A 6,000-nucleotide genomic window follows, 5' to 3' on the forward strand; every position below is an offset into this window, starting at 1 on the left:
ATAAAGCACAGTTAAAGTGAACTAATGTTTCATAGAAAACCAAACAAACTATCTCTTTTTGTGCGTCGACTTGTTACTTTCCCATTCAAACTTAATTATGTATCACTTGTTATTAATTTAATGTGCAGCACACAATATCAGTATATTTGAAAATATGCACCGTTGTAAGTAGGATCTTTAGTGGCTCGATTATTATTCGGGGGTCCATTGTTTCTCCGGACTGTATGCACATGCAAGGTAGTGTGTAATTTTGTTAACTTGCAACAATGAGAAACATATTAATAAATAACAACCAGCCATTTTGTTCACCCTCGTTCATAGGTAGCCGTGTTACAACCACTGAAACAGTTCTCAACTTCTTGACAAGTGTGTGTTTGCATAAAATGGGGTACTACGAACCGTGAAATAATCGCAATCGATCGCTTGTAGAAAATCGGGCATTGAGAATCCAGTAACCAGCACGCTGTGAACCGACTCGTTCGAACGAGACTCGCAGACAAGCCAACCAAAAACCGCCAAATGACTTGTTATAATCGTTATTTTCGATGCGTTCTCCAACTCACCGAAATAAACGAATACACATGCTACAAAGAGTGGTAGTTTAACATTATGGCAACAAATACCAAGTCCAAATAAGTATAGTTATGATCAAATTGACGTCGCCAAATTAGTCGTTTCAATTTGTGTCATGACTACCTATCCCCGCTATCTTCATATTCTTTATACATCGGCAGTCTTTAGTATTGATTGCACTGGGAATAAAATTGACACGTTTGTGTTCGTAACATCGTATCGTTAAATCTATCTATAAACATCTCAATTCTAGGGTCGTAAAGCCCTTTGTTAAGATCGAACGCTGTTTGTCCCAATCGACCCAATTCTGCCCTTACAAGACACCTCCATAGTACTAAGATAAAAGCGAACTATCGTTAAGCGATTGTAGTGTGTAAACTGCTTGGGAAAAAATCAAAATGAAACGGTTATCGATAAAAACTTTAGAACACCCGTTCTGTTATTGTTTAGAACTCCAGCTTTTCATATGAGTTCGAAAGGCCGTGTCCATGGTAACCCGGTAAACGATTTTCTATATTCTTGATAGTGAAGAGTGTAAAAAAGTTCGATTTTCCCGACAAAATGAAAGTGGCAAGCTTTCTGATGCGTATACATGGTTTTGAATTGTTTATAACTTCTTAAATGACTCATTTCACTTTTTCTCTGATTGGAGTTTTTATTGAACCCATCGTTGAAGTATTGAGTAAGTTTTATATGTATTATTTGGAGAGTTGTATCGGCTACTCAGTCGCCACACACAGGGACGCTGCAGTCACCACACACAGGGACGCTGCAGTCACCACACACAGGGACGCTGCAGTCACCACACACAGGGACGCTGCAGTGGCCACACACACGAGCGCTGCAGTCACCACACACAGGGACGCTGCAATCGCCATACACAGGGATGCTGCAGTCGACACACACTTGGACGCTGCAGTCCGCACACACAGGGACGCTGCAGTCACCACACACAGGGACGCTGCAGTGGCCACACACACGAGCGCTGCAGTCGCCACACACAGGGACGCTGCAATCGCCATACACAGGGATGCTGCAGTCGACACACACTTGGACGCTGCAGTCCGCACACACAGGGACGCTGCAGTCACCACACACAGGGACGCTGCAGTCACCATACACAGGGACGCTGCTGTCACCACACGCACGGACGACGCAGTCACCACACACACGGACGCTGCAGTGGCCACACACACGAGCGCTGCAGTCGCCACACACAGGGACGCTGCAATCGCCACACACAGGTATGCTGCAGTCGACACACACATGGGCGCTGCTGTCACCACACACAAGGATGCTGCAGCCACCACACACAGGGACGTTGCAGTCACCACACACAGGGACGCTACAGTCATCACACACAGGGACGCCGCGGCTGCAGTCGCTACGGGAATGAGATACATACGGTACTGAGATTGCCATAGTTATTTAAGAGCTGTCGTTTATTTGAAATAATGTAATGACAATTAGTTACAACGCACATTAAAACTATATAGGTCTTGACAGGAGAACTCCAGTTGCCATTTATGAATAAAGCGGTAACTACATAACCGATCCTGTTCTATTTTTTTCCCAAGGATTAAACATTGCATGTCATCACGTTGCGTTGTATCGAAATTATGACAAAATAAAAGTTTGCAAACGAGTACGCCCTACCGTTCGTTGAAACAGAGATAATATCGCTTTTAGTGTCTCCGATTCTTGCCGAGAAGCCACACGACGCACACTCACCTCTATTGCTTCCGCCTTCTCTCTAGTTGTACGCTAATCCCTTAATCCCATCGGGTGCCCGGGGTGTTCGACGCCCTAATGGGTTCATTTATTGATATATTTTTGTCATAAAAATACTATTTTCTACGTTTTTTTCAGAATTGTTATTACTGTTTCTAGTTTTGAAAAAATATAAAGTATACAATTAGAAATATTAATCATTTCACCACCAGCTTTTCCCGCCCAAATGTGTCTGCACTTTTTTTTTTATATTTTTTAATATTTCTGGAAATGAACCTTAATTTTGGAGCCAACAGATAAAACTCTGGTAAATTTTTATTTTTTATTTTAAAATTTTACTATTTTTGTCCCAATCTTCTGAACGAAAGTGCAGACTATAATCGGGACTATTTTGTGGATTTGTGATGAAAAGAGGGAACTGGTGGTGAAAAGGTTAAAGATAGTTGAAGAACGTGGGTGCCTAAGGGTTAACGTTTTAGGGAACTTTAGTTTCTATAGAGTGTTTCACACAAAAGGCCTTCTATTTGTAAAAAAGTGAACGCTTAATTGCGTAGTTTTTTTGTGCGATAAACTAATTTGTAGCAGACTAGGATTATCGACGTTTTAGGTACTTGTATTGTTTCACTGAGACTATTCTGAAGATTCAGACGAAGATCAGATGCAACCCATTCATTGTGTATGGTAAATACTTTAGATACCCGGATGTATATGTGTGTCGCGCGTTGCTACGGTACTTGAAAAAAAACCCGAATTGATTCTACACTCATCCATACTGAATATTTCATGAAATCGCTTTCATATAATAGAGTCGTATAACTTAAGGGTTGTACTGTAGAACCACTTATTTTCCCGGACACTATTTCGATGTTTTCAGCATATTAACTGTGTTTTATTGTAATTTTACTTGATCGCGTAAATTTAATTTAGTGGATTTTACTAATCAGCGAATCTAATAAATTCTGTCTGTACGACCAATTATATTGTACATTTGTATATACATATACACCTGTTAATATATTTGATAATTTCACATGAATATCCCGATGTTTAAGTTACGTCGATAATCAATCATAAATATGATATTTCCATATTAAACTGCATTCCTCGTGGTAATTCCTGCTTAATACAATGTTTGATAACCATGGTAACACGCTGGTGAAAAATATTTAACTTACTACTTATAAAACCCAAAGATAACGACGTGAGACAACGGATACACCATTAAAGTAATTTAATACTCTATAATGTAGTACATTATCATGTGCATTCACTACATCCGGGGTAGTTTGTAGTCCAGCACGTACCATTGCCCTACAGCGAGTTGTTTACGATGGCGTCGGTGGACAGATAGACGGGCTTGCTTTGGTGAGTAAATTTCACCAATATCAGTTGAGGGACAGTAATACAGATATTAAATATTGAATTATAATTCCTAATTCGTGCAAGACAATAAAACATTAGCTCTCCGGTCATGTCCGGCCAATGAGCTCCTTCGCCCGTGCACTTAAATGTCAAATGTCAATATTCACCCAGTAAAACTGGTATATAAGTGAAATAAAAAAACAAATGATACGGAAGATTCATAGAAATATGCAGAAGCCAATAATGATGACTGGACGTTGGTGATAAATTCGGTTTCACGATGCCGCCATTTGAATTAAATTGACGTTTTTCCATGGTAACATATTGTGTTGCATTTTAATGAAAAAGTATTGCAAACAGACCTCCTCCTCCCATGCGATGACGTCATAGTGTTTTATCGGGATATAAATGTGCTCGCGAAATACTGCACGTGTTGTTCAAATTCAATACACGAATCAATTGAAAAGTGAAGTTCATATTCATCTCTGTTTTCGCGCATTTTAAACAAATCTTTAGAATCAATGGACACTTTATTGTCAAAAATCATGATTCAATTGTGCGATAAACGATCGGAATTGTTTTTAAATTCATGACAGAAATCTTTTATTCCAAATTGATCGTTTTTCTTAAATAAATCGTAGATCGAACGAAGATAAAGTGAAGAGCAATATTTGTGCGGCATTGGCTTTGGGTTTCGCTTGATTGAACTTGAAAAGTAATAATCGATTCATGGAACCATTTAATACATCGTCTATAGAAACGTAAGCTTTTTATCGCTTGGTATCTTGTAATTGACCGGGTACCAACTGTTGTTGTTCAGAAATCATCCATTCCCCCGTCTCCGAATACAGTATGTGAAACAGTGCTGTTGTACATTCGTGAAAATTACAACATCTCTGTTTTGTTGACAGCTAGAGCTACTACCGTGTTACACACCTGACGTAACTAAACAAAGGCAGCTCAATTTGTCAAGTTCAGGAATTGTCTATCCTCATAGTATTAATTTTGGTGTAAGCGAGTAGTGCATTTTACACACAATGCCCATACGCGTCATCAGAGTCACATCGAACGCCGCGCGACGTCTTCCATAATCTTATCACTAACCAATATTAAACACGCACGGTTTAGACAACAGTTACACGGTCAGATTTTACCCTATTTTTGACGCAAACAATGTCATTAAAATATAACGTGGCTGCAATTTCGATATAACTACACCTGGCGCCCCGTTGCAGGATTTCTGTGTTTCGGTATCGCAACGAGATTTCAGTGTTGTATCGTTGTATAGATTGGTTCAACCACAGTCCCTCAATTCAACCGACGGGTGGGCAAGAAAAAGAGACTTGTCCACGACTACACTTCGTCGCTCGCTTTACGGACTAGATACGTGCATTGATGATGTGTACTGCGAACTATCGACATACATACAAAGCGTGTGAAACACTGTACTTCAGAACGGATAGGAGAAACCATGATGTTTTATACGCTAAATGCACTTATGCCTGATTGTGTCGTCCAAAAACATTGAAAAAAATGCACAATGACATTCATTGCGGTGTGAACTTTTCGAATCACTTATTTATTAAATGGTATAATTCATTTTTTCCATAGATAACTTTGGTGTATTCTGAAAATCGGACCATATGTAAAGACGAATATTTGCCCTCAGCGTATTGTGACAGAGTGGACGGTAAATTTCAATTGCGTTGATTGCAAACACAATTTTTAAACAGCGACAGCGCCAACGAAAATACCGAAGTTAAAGGCTCATTTCCGTCGATAGAGACTTTTTATCACCTGTTACGTTTTTATAATTTTGTTGATGGCTTGGATTTGCGTATTTGGCGTTTCAAAGATGAAGCAGACCAGTTTCCGAAAACAACGTATTACGGTAAACTAGCACAAGCGTGTAATTTCTTAAATGTTTTTATAAAAAATTGCAAACAATTATAAATTGAAGTTTAAAAATACGGCAAAAAATTGTACCAGGATACGTAATATTAATGAGTTATGCATAATAATCTCCTGATTTATGATTCGATAGAGTAATGTAGGATAAAGTGAAAACAGAATATATAATGTTATATAAAGTTCGAGACTATATCATACGTCGTGACTTCAACAATTATAGTAAACAGTTGTGTTCACACAGTATTAAGTGATCTATGTGTTATTTGTATACGTATATATGGGTTATATTTACGTAACAGTGGGAGCGTAGATATGAACATTATGGTGATACAGGGACACTTATAAGTAGACAATGACATGGAACGAACAATCTGACGGCGGAATACTCACCAGTACAGGGGTACGTCATGTTGTGGCGAGATC

This window comes from Saccoglossus kowalevskii, chromosome 17 (assembly GCF_978046115.1).
Source record: "Saccoglossus kowalevskii chromosome 17, keSacKowa6.1, whole genome shotgun sequence".
Taxonomy (NCBI): domain Eukaryota; kingdom Metazoa; phylum Hemichordata; class Enteropneusta; family Harrimaniidae; genus Saccoglossus; species Saccoglossus kowalevskii.